Raw genomic sequence first — 20,815 nt, 5'->3', positions numbered from 1 at the left:
AACAGCCAAGGCTATTCAGAAACCCTGTCTCAGAAAAAAAATTCCCAATCCTTTGTGATGAAGAAGCACTGGTGCCTGAATTCAAGAAGCACCCATTATACAGAGGGAGCAGAAGGATCAGTATTTGTATGCAGCATAGTGGTTACTCTGGCTAAAAGTAAATTTCACAAATGAAGGGTTTTTTTTACACTGGGATAGATGCAGGAAGGGGCCAAAGAAAACCTCTCAGATGTAGAACTAAAGCTCCACCCAGGACTCAATATCTGCAGTAATGTGCCGCAGTGATCAGAGAAAGAAAGGCCCCTTGATGCCTGAAAAGAACAACTTGTGCACAGCATGGATGTGTGAAAGAACAGCTTGCTTCAGAGCAATTTGAGATTCACATGGGTTGTCTTTGTGAATGCTGAGGATAAGCCTGGAGGGCAGAGCATCAAGCCAGAGAAGTTATTTCTCAAACCTTGAAACTGGACGAAATCTGACATACTAGATTTTAGACTTTATCACAAGCAAGCAACTCTTTTGTTCTTTCCACTTCTTCATTTAGATTGGGAACATGTGTCTGGTGCTTGTTCTACCATTACATCTGGGAAGCAGGCAAATTACTACTTGGTTTCACAGGTTCACAGATGGAAAGTAATTTGGTACCAGGATGGGATGTTTAACTGTACCCCAAATCTTACCCTTGCCTAATTGAAATGGCATCTGGGTAAGACTTTGAGCTGAAAGAGCTGGTTCTGGAATGAGTTACAGCTCTGGGAGATGTTGAGATGGAATACTTTGTGAGAAAGACATTACCTTTTCAGAGGCAGGTGGTAGGCTGCTATAGACTGAATTGGGCCTCCCCTATTAATGTGTTGAACTGTTAACCTCACTTCAGTACTTAAGCATATAACCTTTATGGAAATGGGGTCTTTAGATATGTGGTCAGTTAGCATGAAGCCATTTGGAGTAGGGATTGTCCCAAATTCCAATATGCCTAGGTGTCTTTTACAGATTGGGAAATGTGAACACACAGATGTACTTTGAAGAAAGATGATATAAAGGACACAGGGAGAATCCAGCTATCTTCAAGCCAGAGAAAGAGATCTGAAACAGATTCCCCCACAGAGACCTCAGATGGAATTAACCTAAACACTACCTTCATCTCATGTATCCATCCTCCAAAAACTGTTTTTGTTGTATAAGCTCTGAACATTCTCTGCCCCCAGACTGTGGTACTTTTGTTTTGGAGGTCTTAGAAAATTAAGACACATTTTGGTATTTTGCAAAAGGACCACATTAGATGCAGAATAAAGAGGTGAAACTTCAGCCTGAAAAGTTGTTGCTGATATATTTCAAGCAGATAAGGATCTGTATTCTAAAAATTAACCAAAGTACCTGTGAAAAGGCTGCACTGAAAGAATCAAGACTGGAGGTGGACAGACAAGTTCGGATGTTGTTACTTTGTCTAGAGCAGTGGTTCTGAACCTTTGTAGTGTTGTGACCATTTAATACAGTTCCTCATGTGTGGTGAACCCAAACCATAAAATTATTTTTGTCGCTACATCATTACTGTAATTTTACTACTGCTGTGAATTGTAAGGTAAATACCTGCTTTTTCCAACAGTCTTAGGGTGACCCCTGTGAAAGGGTTATTTGACCCCAGAGGGGTCATGACCCAGAGGTTCAGAACCACTGGTCTAGAAGAAATTGCATGACCACCTAAATATGATCACCACTTAATAACAGTAGTGGCATGTTTGTTTTTACAACTAGAACTAACTGATCACTTATATAGTCATATGACATTTAATAACAGGGATATACGTTCTGAGAAATGCCTTGTTAGGTGATATAGTCAATCTGCTAATATCACAGAAGGTACTTACACAAACCTACATAACCTAACCCCCTACATATCTAAAGAATATATAATATATATTATATATAACTGTTCCCAGGGCCATGAAAATTATTATAACATAAAATTAAACACAAGAGAAAATGATGCAATCAAGAAATAGGAAAAAACAGCAAAACCATGAAGTGGTATAATGTGACAGATTGTTTTTTTACAGTAAACTATTATTTTTATACCTAAGAGTACATTCTAAACTAGCAATTAAAAGTATGAGAAATGTGACCTGGGGATATAGCTATCAGTGAAATGTTTAGCTAATATGCAGAAATCTCTGGTTCGACCAACACCACCACATAAAAAGCAGACATAGTGGTACACACATGTAACCCTACCACTTGGAAAGAAGAGGCAGACAGATCAGAAATTCAAGATCATCTTTGGCTACATAACAAGCTGTGGATGGCCCAAGTCACATGATAAATATGATAAATACCTAATCCTGTAGTATCAAATATTTTATACTATATGTAACTATCTATACTTTTCTATGACAGTCAATAGAGTTCATTAGCTTGCATAAGCATCACTGCAGACATATGACTAATGCATTGAACCAGTGTTAATGGTGATTTTGATGTCTCTAGGTTATATGAACTGTCAGTTCCAGTATAATCTTCGAGAGGCATGCTGTATATGAGGTCTGTCACTGACCTATGTGGCCCATAGTCATAGTGTCCTAGGTGATTGACTTGTATTATTGTATTTAATTACTGTAATCCTTTGATGTGGTGAGTACTATTGTTTTCTCCATTTCTCATGTAGCAAACTTGTCCAGGCCATAGTTACTACTCATCAGTAGGATCACAATTGGCATTAGGCCACCTAGCTGCATGCAATGCTAAGCAGGAAAATGTTTATCAACTCACTCTAATTTGTAGTAAATGCCCATTTCTTGGTGTCACTATTTCTACCACAACCAATTTCAAGCTACCAATGTCTCAACAAGAAGCTGATAACATTTCTGCAAATGTGACAGTCCTTTGTCATAAGCCATTGAAGCACTAGGCATTGAGTCCTAAGTATGAAAAGTGTATTTTACTTACTTCCTCCCTGGTGAACTTTTTCTGTGGAGTGCTTCTGAGGCTGCTTCATCCCAGACTGTTTAGTAAATTCAAATCTTGCCTTCATGGTGACAATGTGATATTTGACAAGTTGACTAATCTCTCTGGGCTTCAGTGTACTCACTTCTGAAACTGGATGTTAGGGGGGTCTCAGTGAGCTCGCCAGGTGGGAGGCACAAGGCCTGCCACATAGTAGGTATGACCTCAAGCTTCAGCTCCTGGTTGTGTTTTGCACTTGGATTGCCTAAGGCACCATGTCTGGGTTTCCTCTCCAGGCTTCTTGGTCAATATTTCTGCTGGTGTTGGGTCCTATTAACCTGCTGCATGGTTGTAATGATGGGGCAGCAGGATTTCAGCTGATTGCCAGGACAGGTACAGGCCAGCATATTGTTGTTTTGTTTCTTTTTTTTAATCACAAGATCACAATGGTCTGAAGGGTCCTATAATGGTGGATAGAATTTCTCCCCATGTGGGGCCCAAGTAGTGCCTGTAATGTTGGGAAAATTGTCAGAGCATGAAAATCAATAATTGGTAAGCCATCTGCATAGTTTTGTCTACACAAGTGCTTTAACAGTATCTTTCAGTTTTCTGTATGGTGCTGGAGGATAGTTTCCAGCCATCTGGATCTATATTAATTCCCTAAATTGTTTACCCATGTCTGTTTCAAAGGCTGTTCCCCATTCTTATCTATGCTTTAATGATTTACCTATGGCAATCTGGGAAGCTGAGTTCATGGTAAGCAAAGAGTAGAAGGAAAAATTGACTTTTAGCCATCATTTCCTGACTTTATGGTGAAATCAATGCAAGCCATTCTACAGCTCCTTAATTAACTGTTCACTTGCTAATGTGGGCTTAAAAAACTTAAATGTTTTTATTTTTTTAATCTGCGAAATAGCCAGGAAATTACAATCAACATTTTAACTATTTCTTACTTGTTTTGACTGTTTTTCTTAGGAATGCATTCCAGAGAAAATTAAAATTGCTTAAGAACTCAGGGAAGAAAGACAATTCAATTTGTTTTCTAGGGACTTTCTTCTACTCTATCAGGGCATAGTTCCTAATGTTCTCCATGGTACTAGATTCTGCCTTTTCATCTGGCACAGACTCAACTTTTGCCAGACATCCAGGGCACTTGAAAAGAAGCTGGGCAACATCAGGGGCTTAGACTTACATGCATAGCCTGAGTTGTCATTTGACTTGTGCTACATTTTGTTAGATTCATCACCAGTCTCCTGCTTCTATAATAATGACTATAGTACCCTCTTATTTGAGGACTAATGAACTATATAGGCCAGTGTCTTAATTCCTTTCATGTTAACTGTGATGAAACATGTGACAGAAACAACTTATAAGAATTTTTTAGCTCAGTTTTATTTCAGGTTAATTCTCTCCATGGTTGTTTGTCCCTTTGTGCTTGGGTGGGACCTCAAGGCAGGTGGAATATTTGGCAGGGGAGAGATATTACTTTTGTGGTTGACCAGGAGTCAGAGAATGTCAGGAAGCAACTAGAGCTAATACAGCTCCACGAAGTGACCCACTTCCTGTACCTAGGTCTGACCTTTGAAGTTTTCATGACCAGCTGAAGCCAAGCATTCAAACCATGAGCTTGTGGAGGAAAGTTCAGATTCAGACCATAACAGCTGGGTGAGCTACAAGCATGAGAGATCTGCAAGACTGGTAATACCAAAACAAGGCAGAAACTACTAACATGATTTAACTTTATAACAATAAATGTAAGACTTGAGAAATGGTGCAGTTTGAAGTCAGTACCATTAGCAGTGGGAAGCCATAAGAGGCTAGGGAACAAAATGGTGAAGATGAATAGAGCAACTGAATCTGATATCTGATTTTTAGTCAAAATGTGAGTCCTCCCTGGGCTTTACCTGGAAAGCACTCCCCCCTCCAAGACAGAATTCCAGACCCTACCCAGTTAACACCCCCATTTTTCATGTGAACTTTTAAACACTTGGCATATGTTCACAGGAATATGACTGAATAACAGGTGGCTGCTGGTTGTTTTCAAATCCATGAAGGTCCAGGTTTGGGTCAGACCAAAGGCAGGGCCTATATATGCCTTGGCATAGTGCCCCTGCACTCCAATAGCTCATCCTCAATGCTTTGACAGCCTCTCAGTAGCAGAGCCAGGAGCTTCCTGGGGTGGAGGTTTAGTTCCTTGATACTTCCTTAGGATTCTTCTTTTTGTCTATTCTTACAAGCCAGGACTGTCCACTAAGCAGATGGCTACAAGCTTTCAGATGCAATTGCTTAGTGCTCTGCCACTGTAAGATGTGTGCCAGTGGACACATGTCTTTACCTTTCTGAGTCTAGCATTGCATTATCTAGAACCTGAAACACATATTCCCACAAGTAAAGCAAAATACCTAGTAAAACAGGGAATATGCTGTTAGCTTAAAACTCAGGACTACATTGTGGGAGACAAAAGAACCCTGGGTGTCTTCACCCACATACTCAGTGAAGAGAAAGCCTATCCCCCTCCTTTTTAATCGACCTTGGAAGTGCCCGTAGATGACAACCATGGTAAACCCATGTTTCCAACAAACACGGGAAAGCCGTGTTTCCCGCCGTAACTGTACCTTCATGGTTACTTGTAAGACAGCCACCTCCATATCTGGGTTGTAGTGCTTCTTGATGACATGACACAAGGCTGGTTCATTGGTGCTCAAACTAAGCTCTTTGGTTGACCTTTATTCTTCTTAACATTTGTTTAGGCTATAGATCTCCTGAAAATGTGATGTCAGGTATGTGCCCTTTTTCCAGGGTGTACACAATCCTGTGACCCAACTCCCTTCCCCCAGTTTCCTAGAAAGCTCCAGGAAAAAGAAAACTTATGAACAGTCCCTGAGTAGAGATGCTACACAAATCTGAGTGGGCCCCGAAGAGTGGGCACCACAGATGTGCATAAAACAGGCCCAGGGCTGCCCTCCTGGGGTATAACTTACACAGGCCAGCTGCTGCTGAGTGCTGGAGAGAAAACAAAGCAGGGAATGGGAGAGGAAGTGCCAGAGATGGGAGTAGGGCTTTGAAATATAACACAGGGTGACCAGGTGACATTTATATCAAGACTAAAGGAAATGAGGGAGCTGGCCTGTTGGGGGAATTGAATTCCAGCCCTAGGGAAGAGCTAGAGCAAAGGCCCTAAGGTGGGAAGACACCTACCTGTTGAAAAAGAGTTAGGAGGCCCTTGTGAGGCAATTCATGGTGATGGAAGAGGCAGGGAGATATGTCCCACTTGGCCATCAGAAGCCCTTCAGCTTTGTGCAGAGTGCTATGGTGAGCCAATACAGCATATTACACATCAGGAAGCAGAAGGGTCTACTGGAGGGAAGAACCTGGGCAATCTTGTTCCTGGAGTGAACCAGTAGGAGATGTGTTGTGAATATTAATATTTACTATTGATTTACTTTTAGTTAAGCAGCTGTTATTCCTAAACCAACTGTATACCCAAATCACCACACAGAGACTAGGATTTATTTAATTAACCTAGAGCACAATGCTGGGTAATAGTTACTCCATCCTAAAACTCCAAGCCCGCATAGTTTCCTACCATTCAGATTTCACCCATTATACTTGCTTTTAGTCATATCTTAGGTCCTGTTCATCTCTCCTTGTGGTTCAAAGTCCTCTCCTGCCGACTTCCATTCTCCTTTTTCTCCACTTGCTTCCTTCCCTTCCCTCCAGACCAGGACGTTCCACCGTATTTTCTCCATTGCTCAGCATTGTGGCTGGTTGTTCTATTGACAATACAGAGAACAAATGGTGGCATGTTTACACAAATTTGAGACAGGTGATGCTTAGAATAAGCATCACAATGCAATGTCCAGGATTGAAACCAGATAGTGGGGTAGAGAAATCAGCATTTGAATGAACAAGGGTAAATTGTATATGTTCCCAAAGAACATTATACCGACAGAGATGCAAGAGGCTGGAAACAGAGGATATCCACAGAGGAGCAGAGGAGACTGAAACTGTGACTTTGTTTTGAAGCCAGAATTTCTGTGGGACTGGATAGGGAGTATGGCTGAAAGAAGAACCATTGAACCCTCCAAGGAAGTGGTGCTAGATACATTAAAGAATGTGTTGCCTTGAGCTGAGATCTTGAAATATGGCCTAGGCATGCTAGGGGTCCTAGATAAGTTGGATTCTTGGGTGATTTGAGATAACTAGTGACCTTTTAGGTAGTAATGCCAAGCAGTTAGCTTTAGGAAAGGTACACAACTGTGACTTGTACTTCCCAAGATACTTTGGAAGAATGGTCATCACTTCCTTCCTTGGAGGAGCAGAGTTACCTGGAATGTGTACCACTAGAAAGAGAGCTTCACCTTCCACCTCCTAGGCTAGAGCACATTTAAATGATAAAAGCCTGTAAACAATGCCCAAGCTGCCTTGATGGTTGGCTATCCTATTCCTTTTAACTCTGATTAATCAAATACTCTTTTTTTTTTACCCCCAATAAAACTGGCCTTTTATTTTAAATTCGGCTCAACTGGATTTATTATTTTTATTTTAATTTAATTTTATTTTTTAATTACACTTTATTTACTTTGTATCCTCCCTCTAGGTCCCTCCCTCCTCCCCTCCCTATCCCTCCCTTCCTTCCTCTTCTTCACGAATGCCCCTCCCCAAGTCCACTGGTAGAGGAGGGTTTCTTTTTCTTCCTTCTGATCCTAGTCTGTTAGGTCTCATCAGGAGTGGCTGCATTGTCTTCCTCTGTGGCCTGGTAAGGCTGCTCCCCCCCTCATCTACACAATGGAATATTACTCAGCAATGAAAACGAGGAAATCATGAAATTTGCAGGTAAATGGTGGGGACTGGAAAGGATCATCCTGAGTGAGCGATCCCAGAAGCAGAAAGACACACATGGTATATACTCACTCATATAGACATATGATATAGGATAAACCTACTAAAATCTGTATACCTAAAGAAACTAATCTGGGAGGACTCTGGCTAAAATGCTCAATACCCATCCAGAAGGCAAAGAGGATGGACATCAGAAGAAGAAGAAAACAGGAAACAATTAAGGAGCCTCCTACAGAGGGCCTCTGAAAGGCTCTGCCCTGCAGACTATCAAAGCAGAATCAAATACTCTTTAAGTGACTCCCAAGGTCTCTCAGCCATAGGAACCAAAGATGAGAGATCTCTCTGTGAATCCTGAGAGTACCCTAGATTGACTTCATTAGTAATTCATAGCTTCTGCTGGCAACTGCAGGTCCAAAGTAGAAAGGATTAGACCCAGCTACAATGTATTCCTACCAAACTGCTAGGCTGAGAAGCACTGCCTTGACCCACTGGATGGTTCATGCCGCCAGTATCTAGCATGTGTGTCTTGAGTTTAGGCCCAGACAGAGCTGGATCGTTAAAGAACTTCAAAAGCTTAAAGAGGACTGTGTAGCGCCTAAGAAGTGCACCAGGGAATTTTGTTGTTGGTGGGGGTCCTAGAAGTTTTGACCCCTTCCCCCAGACTGTCTTATGTCTTAGGGCTAAGGAGGGGCTGAGAGGAGGGGCTGAGTGGACATTAGCTCCACCCACTACGACCTTGGGCTCCTTCCTGCAGGAAGGACAAGCTGCACGTTGCTAGTGCTTAGAGGCACTGCACAACCACAGCTCTAGTTGTGGGAGTAGTTGCTACATTACCCTGCAGTGCTCAGCCTCTGTTGCAACTGCTACTGCAGTTTCTGCAGCTGCTGCCGCTGCCACCAAGGATAATTCAGATTACTGACATGCCTGGGTCGGGTACTTGAAGAAAGGGAGCAGCCCACTGCCAGAGAGCAGAGAGAGAAGTCGCCCCCCCCCCCCAGCCTTAGTATTAGGGTAGAGAGCGCGCACTGATCCACCGGCAGTCTACAAGCAAGTCAATCTGCTGCAAAAGCCACAGGTGATGTTCCTGTGATCAACTCTGGCATAAACCTAGTTTGAGCATGGTCTTCGCTTGCTCTGGGCCCAGAGCAAAGAGAACAAGCACGCAATAGAGAGACTGTGGCCAGCGCGCCTGAGTTCCGAGATAAGCTTACTGGCAGCTAGGACAACAACCAGACTCTGAGCCAAGAACAAAAGGGGAGAGAAGAGGGAGTAGGGACACTAAGGAAGGAGAAGGTCCCTTTGGACGTGTGCCCGGGAGGGGGGCTGTGGCGATGGTAGCCTGTAGGCTAATAGCTGACACTTGAGAGCCTAGGACTCCACTGAAGTTACTGCTGGTCCGTTTGTTTTCCCATCCAGGTATGAACTGTTGCTGAGCCTACAGACATATTGCCTCCTTAAGTGGAGAGTGAGACCAGCGCCACCAGTGCAGCGGCCGCCCACTGCAGGTGAACGCCCCTACCTGAAGGGGGAGGGGGAAGCTTGCAGCACTGGTTTCAGAGTTAAACTCTGCTGGGATTAAGAAGGGGTCTCCCTCCCTCTTTGCTTACTTCGTCATCATCCCTCTCTCCGATTATCTCTGTCAGTTTTTGCTTGCTTTCTGTCTGTCAGCCTCTGTCTTCAATCTCTAAGGCTAAGTCTGGAACAAACTCTCACTTTATCACGGTTGAATGATGGCTTTCCTGCTCACTCACTCTCAATATTCTGTCTGTCGGTAACCCTCACCAACTAGCCACCAGCTTATCCTGTTCCAAAGCTAACTGGAAAAGTCAGCCTGAGACAGGTGGCTTTTGCCCTAGGCCCAGGGTCTCCTGTGACCCTCGAGTGGAGTGGCTCCATTAGATTATTACTTTCTAACCTTGCTGTTCCTTCTCCCCATCAGCGTACAGTCCAATCAAGCCATTTGTCTTTGCTAATATAGGGCGCCCTTCACCTCCGAAGAAGCCTTCATACCCTTACTCTTTTAATTTCTCTGGTCTCTCCCAGCTGTCCCAGTAGCCATAACGGAGAAATGAGGCTGCCACTGCGAATCTAGCCTGCTGTTCCTTTGCCTATTAAAACGTGTCTGGAGAATTTGGGAGGTCCCCTGGGCGACTGGTTCTTAGACTGCTTGTGGCTACATCCTGGTCTGGAAACCCTGTATTTCAAAGCTCAAGGCCGGTGGGGTCGCAGGCAGGGCAGCGCAGCTTCTCCTTTAAGACCGGAGCTGCTCGTCGCCCTGAGTGTGAGGGTGTGTGAGTGTGCGGCGTGCGTGTCTCCTCCTCCCTGAGTGACACAGCAGTGAGAAATGCCTATCAGTAACTTAAACCCCTAAACTCCACCTTCCGGGCGCGCGGCGCGGAGCCGGGCGGTGGGAATGGAGCGAGCAGATTGAGGCCGCCACTGCAGCGCCGCCAGCATGAACTTGGCCGCAAGCTGAAGCGGCGGGCGGCTGGCGGGCGCGGGGCCACCGGCCGCTAGCCAGGGGGTGATCTTCAATCCAGCTGGGCCATTCGGCGGGCGCCTGGGGGTAGGCTGCCCGTGCCGGCCGCCGCCCGCCCCTCTGGCTCTACCCTGGCTGCCGCTGGAGCTCCGCAAAACGGTAAGGGTGAAGGTGGGTGCGGGAGGTCCAACTGCTCGGGTGTGGGGCACTCTAGGAGGCACTTATAGCCCCCACTTAGAGTCTCCATCTTTGAGGATCCTGGGCCCCAGGATGCCGTGTGATGGGAGACCCCAAAGTTTGTTCTGAGCACACGGGCCCTCCTGGTGCTGGGGTTGGCTACCCCTTTCTCAGACTGGCCTAACTAGGGTGAGCACAGGTCTCAATGCCCAGGGTCTTTGGACTCTCCCTTCTTTTAGGTGCCCCAGAGGACGTTCAAAACTGGGCGGAGGCAGCTGCATTCCGAGGACGAAAGGTATAGAGGGGTACAAGCTCCGCGGGCTCATTGGGCTACCTTAAGCTATTAGGAGGCACCCACTCCATCCCCACACCCCCGGCCACCCGCTCACTACCCAGGGTGTCATCAGAGACACTGTCTTCCCATGCCAGCTCCCCAAGTCCAGCAGTGGGTACTGGATGAGGAATTCCCCTCCCCAAACGGATTTGCTGCCTCAGAACAGAGTGTGGTGTGTGCGCGTTGTCCTATGCTTCCTCCACCGCACTTGCCAACTCCTCCTCATGAAAGCAGCCTGGAGCAGGGCTGGGGGCCTGAGGCAGCCTCTGCTGATTTCCCACCCTGCGTTCCCAGAGTCCCTATGCAGGAATTGGCGCTCCAGGCTCCCGGGCATTCTCTCAGCGGCAGAGCCGGCGCCAGGCTCTGCCTAGGGAGGGTGGGAAGCCCCCCGGAGCGCCGCCAAATACTTTTCTTGGCCACTTGGCTTGGCCAGGTTCCGTCCTGATGCAGTGAGTCCGAAGCCTGGAAAGCTAGCGGTGCTGTCTGATTCTGATCCGTGATTAAATTCGGACTGAGCGGACACTAATAGGATTACCCAGACCAAAAACTCGGCCCTAAAGCAATAGGAACCTGGGCAAACAGACGCGCCTCAATCTGGGGGATTCACTCCCCGCTGGGCTCCTGCAGCTGGGTGCGGCTGAGTCGGGCACCCAGAATGTGGGTGTGTGTGAGCTAGGGCAGGAGCATCGAGTGGCTAGGGAACCTGAGGAGATTGAATTCCAGTTGCTGGGGTAGGTTGTCCTTGTTGTTTGGCAGTAGAAGGAACACCTTAGAGTAAGGTCCCCAAGCCAAATGTTCCCGTTGCAGGTAGCTGACCAAGGCCAGTTCTGGGACATTGTCTGTAAGGGCGAGAGAGCCTAGTCGAGGAGAGAAGGTCGTGCTGTAACAAAGACGCAAAGTCTCTGCCAGCCTCAGCAATTCTCAAAGAGTTTACTAAGGAGAGGGCCAGGGTCCTCCAGAGAAAACCCCCGCGGGAATCATGTCTCCCCCATCGGCCTTGGGCCATGGCCGCTACTCGTGTTCCCTGTCTGCGGTGGGCAGATGGGAGCATCACAGTGGCTTGGCCCAGTTTCTTGGCAGGCGCAGGCTCTCGCTCTGGTGCTCTCTGACCGGGTGGTGTCTACCATGCACCCACCAGGGCTTCCCGGCTCGACCACTGCTCTGGGCCCCTGGAGGCCGTGCAGCTTCTTTCCTTCTCTCCCTCCCACCTCTTCTTGTCTTTATAGATTCCCCCCCGCCCTCCCACCCCCGCCGCCGCCGCCGCCAACAATCCGCTTTATAAAAAGCCCCTTTGTTTCCCAGGAGGCTGGAGAGAGGGAAGGGGAAAGGGACTCAGGCAGAGGGCGGGGGAGGCAGCCTTCAAGTAGCTTTGAGCCGCATGGGACATGTGTAGGCAATGGAGGAGGGGGGGTCTAGATTTTGAGGACCCTCTGTAGGAACCGGAGAAGTCACGGAAAGCTCTTGTTCCTTACGTTCTGTATGTGCTTGCTCTGCCGGCCTTGGACACCCTAAATCCCTGCAGCCAAGACTGTCTGGCCCACTGCACAGTGAGCAGGCAGGAGCCAGGCTGGAGGCAGACTAACGCTCAGAGGGGTGGGCAAATGCTGCAGGTTCCTGTAATGACAGGGCTTGGGCATAGGGGGCGCCCTTTCCTCGGTTTCGCTTTGCTTTGGGTCACCCCTCTCAGCTGAAAAATCTAGGGTGTTTGATGTGCCTGTAGGAGGCAGAGATACTGGTAATGGCTTGAGGGTTTAAGCACCTTGCAATCTAGCTCTTCCTTTTCCCCATTCCCATCATATCCCCTACACACACACGCACACACACACACACACACACACACGACAGTTTTGAAACTCTGCAAGGGTGCCCTTTGTTTGAGGCATGAATTGAGTAGTCTCAGCCACCTCTAAGGTAGTGTGGGACTGGAAGTGAGAATGCGAAAGTCACTAGGGTCCGCACTTTGGCCTGTTGCCTTTATACAAATACAGTGTCTGGCAACTAGGGATGTCCATATTGCACCAGCATTAGGTTTTCAGCTGGACTGAGTATTTACTGAGCTCTGTCTCGTAAACCTGCTTCATCCCAGCACCCACCAAATTTGTGGAATGTTAAGCCTGATGTTACAACTAACCTTTCACATCCTGTCAGCCTGCTTCCCCAGGCTTCTCCAAAATGGTCCACTTCTCTCCACCTGAAGTTCCTCAGTGAAGATAAGGCTACTGATAAGAAAAGAGTGACAAGTAAGAAGTGGGCGGGGCCTAACTCGAGCTGGTAGTTCTCTAGAGCAGTCCTATTCCTCTTGATCCCTCCCTGACTCCACCCCTCCCCCATTCCCCTTTAATCAGATGTTGAAGTCTTTGTAAGCTTGAGTGCCCACGCTCTCATTCTTTTTTGCATATCTTTCTTCTGCTCCACTCCCATCTGTGTAGTGTGTTGTCCGAACATTTCTGGTATTTAGAGTAGGTGAAGTGGTAATCCCCTCCCCCACACCTAAAAGCATAAGAAAGTAATCAAAGGGTGAACTACTGGTTCTACCTTCTCCCCCTTTTGTGTATCTCTTCTGAAGCAAGATCATTGGAAAATAAAGCTGCTGATGTGTGAGATGGAACATATGGTACCTCCATAAGAGAGAAGCTGAAATGGCCTTGAACCTGCCGGACAGACCAGCTGTTTGCTGCCAGCTAGAGCAGCTAATCAGCTTTTTCCCCTTAAAGTAACAGCCCTCTTTTCTCTTGATGACCAGTAGTGTATTAAATAGCGTGTTCTTCAGTGGGGAAAGTGATGGCCTTCTATTTTACTTTGTACTTTTGCAGGTCTCTAGTGCTTTATTTTTGCTCTGGGGGCTACTTTACCCTCTAACTATACCTCTCTCTAGTTTATGCATTTTTCCTCTGTTGCTCATAGTAGAGCTTGGGAGGCGTGGAAAAAGAAGAAAGATGGAGCTGAGAGTTCCAGATCCCTGGCAGAAATGTATCTGCTTTGTACCTACTGGTGTTGGAAACACTAGCAGTGTTTCTCCTCCTCTCTCTTTTAAAACATCTTAAGAGTCGAAAGACTTCCTTATAAGATCTCCTTTAAAACCATCCTCTTCCTGCTATGACCATTTTCAGTTTTCCTTCAGTTCAATGTGTTGGGGGGGGCAGTTTGGCGTTGGAAGAAAGGCTTTAGAAGATACAAGGAAATTCCATGTTAGGAAATCATTAGCAAAGGGTGACTTTGTCTGTTTTCCTGCCACTGACTCTGACAGTGACACAGATGTGTGGGTTGAAACAGGAACATCGTTGAATTTTTAGACTCAACCAGGAAATAGCCTGTTGCTACAGTTGGGGGGGGGGGTGTTATATATTCACTGCATATTAAAATAGGAGATTTGCTGTTGCTGATCCTTTTCAGTAAGAAAAAGGAATTTTTAACCCCAGCAGCATACTTAATGCCACCCCACCCCCTAAATTTTACTAGTTAAAGGCTTAAAATGAACCTGTTAGTGAAACATGCCCAGGAACTTCTTTACTGTTTAGGGTTGTGAGATAGACAGAAATTGATTGTAAACAAGTGGTTCTTCTGGCAGTAGCTGGACTGCTTCTTTCCTTTTAAAGGGACTTTGTATATGTAGTAAACATTTTCAGTTTCAATGATTCTGAGTTTTCTTTGCCAGTGAAATATATGGCTGATCAGAACATTTGACTAGAAACTGGAAAACAGGCTTTTTCTTAAAAAAAAAAAAAAAAAAAAAAAATTCTTCCTTTAATTAACAGAGGGATCTAGGGCAAGCTTTTCCCCCCTCCTTGTATTTCCACTATAATTTCTGAATCTGATTCCTTTCTAGTTCTGAAGTATTAGGATTTATAAACAAAATTGCCACTTTCTGAGAAAATGAAATATCAAGTTCAGCCTTGTCATTGTGAAAAACAGTGAGATAAAGAAATTGGGCTAAGATTTTAAGAGGCATTGAGAAGAGGGGAATTAAATACAGCAGAAGGCCAATCAAAATAATATTAAAGTGGAAAATGTCCCCTCTCTTGTGTCTTTGCAAGTGTGAACTTCTAACCTAGAGTTACAGAGAAGGGGCTTAGAGGCAACTCTGAGTGTCTCTTGTCCAGTGCTCTTAATACATCCCTCTGGGGACTTATTGAGATGGCAGGCCTCCTAATCACTGTGTTGGTCTACAGATAACAGGATCTAAACTCTTTGAAATTAGACTGGCATATTTCCAGAGGACTCATTAAATATAGAGCAGATTTGCTGCCTTGCAGTTATTTTGCAAAGGTTAGAAGGACAAAAAGGCCTGCTATTCACATACACACATGACCCACTGGGCTATGGATTCCGAACTCGATGCCGAACCTTTTCTTAACCATCCAGTTCCAAGGAATGTTTTATGAAGAACACATTTCCTACTTCAAGGATTCAGCAACAGTGTAAGTATCTGCTACTGTCCTGCTTGATGTGAATATTGATTTTTTTTTTTAAACGGGTAGCAGTAGACATTATGAAGAAGGACCTTTTATCCTTTAGTTCTTTGGCAATTATCTTGCTGCCACAAATGTTGATATACACATAATGAATGTAACTTAAAAAAAAAAAAAACTCCTTATCCAAGCAAAAAACAAAAAGGCAGAATGTAGATAGAATGTTGAGAGTGTGAATAGACCAACTCAGGTATCATCAAGAGGGAGATAAATGATGGAGGAAAGGGAACTGGTTATATGGTTCAGCACAATATCCCATCCTACACTTCTCACACCACCACCAGGGAGGGGTAACCTTGGCAGCACCATTCAGCTAGACAGCAGGAAGGAAACACTGCAACACTTAGTAGGGACTGGTCTGTTTTTTTACACTTTTAAAGAGCAAATCCTCAAACATCTTTAGGTCTTTGAGAAGGGAATTTCACCAATGGAATATTATGGTGCATGTTTATTACTTGTTGCTAATGTTGCACCATTGTTCTAGCTATAAATGTAGCAAAGGAAGAGGAAAAGGCTTCCTGGAGCTGGGGGATCTTAGTCAAGGCATTCCCCAATGAGGTGACAAAGAGCATATTATAGCATATTCATATACATCCTGTCTCCCACCCCCATTCTCAATTACTAGCCCAGAGCTGTTATCCCTGGAACATATATGCAAAGGGAACAGAGGGAAGCAAGAGTTGAGCTCCTTCTTGTTTGCCCTCTCTTCCCTCCAGTTGTTCTCTCTCCAGTCCTCTTTTCAGAGCTTCCTTAGTTTCCTTGGAGCTTCAGGTTTCCTCCTCAAATATGACCTCCCTAATTTCCAAACAACTGGACATGTTACAATCTAAGAGTCCACTGGGGAAAGGAACCCGGCCAAAGGCATTGGACTCCCTAGAGTGAAGGCTTCCAGGGACACAATCTAAGGAGGTCTTGGGCAAAAGAAGGCAAAAAGCTCTTTGCAAAATCTGTGAAACTTTCCTTGCTCTGATAGGCATTCTTGACCTTCCCTCGTTGCCTCAAGCTTCAAACATCCCTACTATCTACTCCCTCTTGTCCATAAAACAAGGACCTTGCGTGGCCCTGGAGAAAGTCTTAACTCATGATCACCTGATTCTTTCTTTTGACCTGGGATTAGCCAGTGATTCTTTTTATACTGTTGAGGTGTGAGATGCAGTCCACCTGTAGTTCCTTAGTTGCTCTGGGTAATCTGGTGTCTGCTCTGCCTAATCAGCCATTGTATTTTCCTCTTTTCTCCTATCACTGTAGGAGTACCTGGACACTAGACCAAAGGGATACCACTCTACTGATTTTAGAAGAGGTCAGACAGAAGAAGGGCCAAAGCTACTGAATGGAATGGCATCTGGGTTAGAATGGCCTTGGGTTGCACTTTCTATTTGGCTGGGGATGGGCCAGTGAGGGGCCAGGGATGCTTTATAGACTAAACACATGGCGATAGAGTGTGGTGCTTTGGGGAATCCAGAGTGCTCTGTTCAATTGGACCAAGCCCCACAGTGCTACATATGTCATCCATTCATAACTTTTTTTCACTAGAATTTCAGCCTGAAAAACAAACAAACAAACAAAAAAACACTCCCAGCTTCTTTCAGTGACACACTGGCACCTCAGTTGCAAAGGATATTGGGGCCATAGGTCAGCTTACCTATTTGATGGCCCCAAATTAGCAAGCTGACCATTGCCACTATATTACTATACACAATTATTAAAGAAACACCACCTCTCCTGAAGACAGAAGTGCTGGAAGATTGACCTTCCTGTTGGAAGGTCAGCCCCTTGGTGATTTTACAGAAGAGGAAACTGAGGCCCAGAGAGCTGCCCAGCTTTTTTCAGGGGATTATAGAAAAGCTGCCCAAAAGAGACACCTGCCCTCGATTTCTCAGGCATGTCCTTTTTCTCAGAAGTTTGAATAGACAGGTCGGTTTTCAAGGCAGATCAAAAGTAGTGAGAGGAGTTGCAGGGTATGGAAGAGGAGTGTTCTGAATTGTACCCTGTATCTATGTGTGCTGTGCTCAGTGTGGTCAGAAAAGCACAGCTGTAAGACTGGACCAAGACTAGAGATGGAGGCTACAAATTAATGATCCATTATGGGCCTGGCCACAAGGGTCTCTGAAGGGGTGATATCTCACCCTGCTTTCAAGTTGGACAGCTGGTAATGTGGAGAGCTTTGCTGGGTGGTCTTTGCTGGCATGTGCAGGAGGTTGTTTGGGTTTCATTCTCAGTGATTTCTCGGTGTTTATATCTGTCTCTGGAAGTTACAGTGCCGACCTTGGAATTCAAATGGGATGGTAGTTTTGATTGCCAACATCACATGCTTTGTGAGTCTGCTTCTGAAAGACTGGCGTGCATTATGCTAGGTTTGGGGAGGAGAGCACAGTGTTCCTAAGCTGCTTGTCTTTCAAGGATGAATTTAACCTCTATTACTACATTGTCTTTGTTGTGTGTTGCAAGAACATGTTACAACAAAGCTCAAAGTATGCTACTTTATTTCACTGCCACTCTAAAATTAATTTGAGGGATTTGGAGTCAAAGCTGACCCACTTGGTGTTAAAATAGTTGTGCTGACATTGGAATTAAAGTGAACAATATGGTTCTTTCTAGAGATGCCCCAGCCATGGAATAAAGAGCTTGATTATGTTAGTTGTAGTCCCAACCCTCAAAATGAGCCCTTGGCAGTATCAAATAGTGTCACTACACTAATCCCACTGGGAATTTAACACCCCCAGGGAGCACCAGAAACTGCCTGCATATGTTCTAGGTGTTCCCTTGGGAGCAAAAGTGATGCCTTGAGCAGCAGGGCAGCCCAGGGGTCCTTTTCTACACACTAATAATACAAAATGAGACCATTATCTAATTGGAGCCTCCCAAAAGCCTGCCCTGGGTCCCAGTCAGGTCCATAGAATCACAAGATTAAACTCAAAGAGTCTCCAGTTTCCTGACCCTTTTCCTAGTCACCATTGGATGTACTCCTGTCCATTTTATCTTTTCTTAAACCAGCCAAATTTGTCAAGGTTGGTCAAGTAAAGAACATATAAAATATGAGTATTGTTACTGGATTGTGGTGCAGTGTCTTAGATTCCTACCCTTGGGCAGAGTGTTTCAGCTTTACTTTCATTATTAATCTGAATGTGGTAGAATCGTGCCAGTTACTTGAAAGTAGATCCCACCTAGCAACTTGAGACAGCATCACAGAATCAAATGAAATGATAGTGATTTGTGAATCATAAAAGTGTGGCACTGGGCTATTGCCCTTCAAAAGATGCACTGATTTGGGACCACATCCTTGAAACTGGGAAAAACCCAGTGCTGTCGTGGGAAGAACACCCACTCATCTGTGCTCCTGGCTCATCTCTGATGATGAAGTGTCTAAGAACACTTCAGGCCAGTCACTTTCCCTTTCTGGGTCTCAGTTTTCTCGTAATGTAGGAGTGAACTAAGGGAATCCAAGACCTCCTGTAGCCCTGTCATTCTACAATGGAAATATTTGAAAGTGACACATAAGGATCCATCGCTTTACATTACTAAGGACCTAAATGCAAAGGAGTTTTACTTTTGATTGGATAGGAGGTCATGGAGATTATTCACTAAAGGAAAGCAGTTCGAAAGGTTTGGTTAAAGATAAACATTGGCGCATACATATATATATGAATATATATATATGGCCAAAGGATAGAAAAAAAACAGGAAATTCACTTGAAGAAGTCTCATTTTACACACAAGGATACTGGAGCTGAAGAAAACTCTTACCTGCCAAGGTCTATCCAGCAACTTACTAGAAGCTAAAACCAGCTCAGGGTATCAGGAGTCCCATCTTGCACCCCACCCCATAGTTCTTATACACCAGCAGAAGAAACATGCAGACAGGCTCCTGCAGTCAGCAGAATACAGAACTGAGAGGTTTTATTTCTAGCTATCAAACAGTAGCTTAAAGAAAGAAATTTTTATCCCTCACCTCTTCCCCTAACACCCATGTTCTCAGCCAACAGTAAATATTGAATTTTGTTGGTCTTAAACCAATGCCTAATTTCAAATAAAACAGATTTTGTGAATAATGGAGGTGGTCCCTAGGGGCTTGTTATTTGAAATTATTTCATTTTAAACAGTTAGCTGTTTTAGGTTTGACTTTGTGTTTTCTAATTTTCATCAGAGAAAGAAAAAACAACCCCAAGCAACCCCACCCTTATTTTTGTAATGAGTAATAGTTTGTCTTGTCTAAAAGAAGCTTTTAGTTTCTCAACTGTTTGCACCCAGAGTGCTCAGCCTTAGTCAATTTGCTTTTTTAATCGGGTAACTGTGTTGGCCACCTATAGTTCATGAGGTGCTTACAAAATATACCCATCTCATCTATACACTGATACCAGCTCTAGAATAATTTCTCCCCACTCCCCGCCCCACTCCTGTAGACTAGGTGGAGGATAGAGTCTAGAGAGTCTCGTCTTGGTGGAGAAGTAGGTTGCAAGTGGGGTCCATCTTCACCATCTCATCCTGTGGTCCTGGGCTTGGCCTTGTTCTCTTTGAGCCTTACCATTCTATCATTACCTTGAGGGAGAATCTAGGGATGCTTTTTTCTTGTTATGTTGGATCCCCCTACTTTGAGGATATAACTTAACCAGCAGTTTGTCCTTTCAATATTTATTTTTATTTTTGTGTATGTATGTGTCTATATATGAGTGGGTACATACACATACCTGGGCTTGTACGGAGGCCTGGGGACAATATCGGCTGTCTTCCTCTACCACTTTCACCTTGATTTCCGTGTTCAGTGAGAAATTCTGTAAGTGATGGAGGAAGATAGTTGATGTTGGAGAATTTTCTGTCACCACAAGAGTTTAAAGCATGCTTTTCTGTAGATGCTGGAGATCCAAATTTCAGTCCTCATGCTAGCTCAGCAAATACACACTGAGCCATTTTTCTAGGCCCACACTTTGATATTTCTAGAGGTAACATAATTGATGTTTTTCCAATAGGTAGATAGATATCTGAACAATTATATTTGTAAGTATCATTTACTGATCTCTTTATGACAGGCCTTTAGGAAACAAGTGTTCCCCGTTTTTCCACTGTGGCTTCTCTTCCTCAATAGGACTGGCATTGGACCACCTCTCTTCTTCTGTGGTGTGAAACTAGAGCCCAATGTAATGTAATCAGTTTGATCATTGCCCAAAAGTTATTTACAAAAATGGATTCAACAAATATATTTTTATAAGTCTAGTATGTACAAGGCATTATAGGGGATGTGGAGGGATGGGTGGGTAGAACATGAACTATTTAACATCAGCAGTGAAAGCAAAGATACAAATGTCAGGGATTCAAGAGTGAACAAAGCAAAAAAAATAGTTCAATATGTGAGACAACAATAGACAAAAATAAGTAAAATGTATAATACCTGAGATGATAAGTGCCTTAAAAGAAAATAAATCAAGGAAGTTAAGGAGTAGCAAGGGATGGTAAGGTGTTGAATTGGGTGGACAAGGACCTAGATAAGGAAGATTGGAACAAAATTTATAAACCAGAGTGCTGTCCAATAGAAATAATTTAAGCTGCAGTAACATAAAATTATCAGATTGAATTAGTTTG

The 20,815-nt window shown here is 44.5% G+C and overlaps 1 protein-coding gene across 6 annotated transcripts in view; it reads left to right on the top strand.

Annotated features, from left to right (window-relative positions):
- The first annotated feature begins 10,137 nt into the window (after positions 1-10,137).
- The window catches only part of Mamld1 (mastermind like domain containing 1), a 128,258-nt gene continuing 117,580 nt past the window's right edge, over positions 10,138-20,815 (top strand). For 2 of the 6 annotated variants that reach the window (XM_060376782.1, XM_021654555.2), the window contains exon 1: positions 10,140-10,420. The gene's annotated coding sequence lies outside the window, so the exon portion shown is untranslated. Of the gene's footprint in view, positions 10,421-10,677; positions 10,734-20,815 lie in introns of all 6 variants that reach the window. The other 4 variants (XM_060376780.1, XM_021654556.2, XM_060376781.1 and 1 more) reach the window with 4 other exon arrangements.

Source organism: Meriones unguiculatus, assembly GCF_030254825.1.
Source record: "Meriones unguiculatus strain TT.TT164.6M chromosome X unlocalized genomic scaffold, Bangor_MerUng_6.1 ChrX_unordered_Scaffold_30, whole genome shotgun sequence".
Lineage (NCBI taxonomy): Eukaryota > Metazoa > Chordata > Mammalia > Rodentia > Muridae > Meriones > Meriones unguiculatus.
This window is presented reverse-complemented; position numbering and strand designations above follow the sequence as displayed.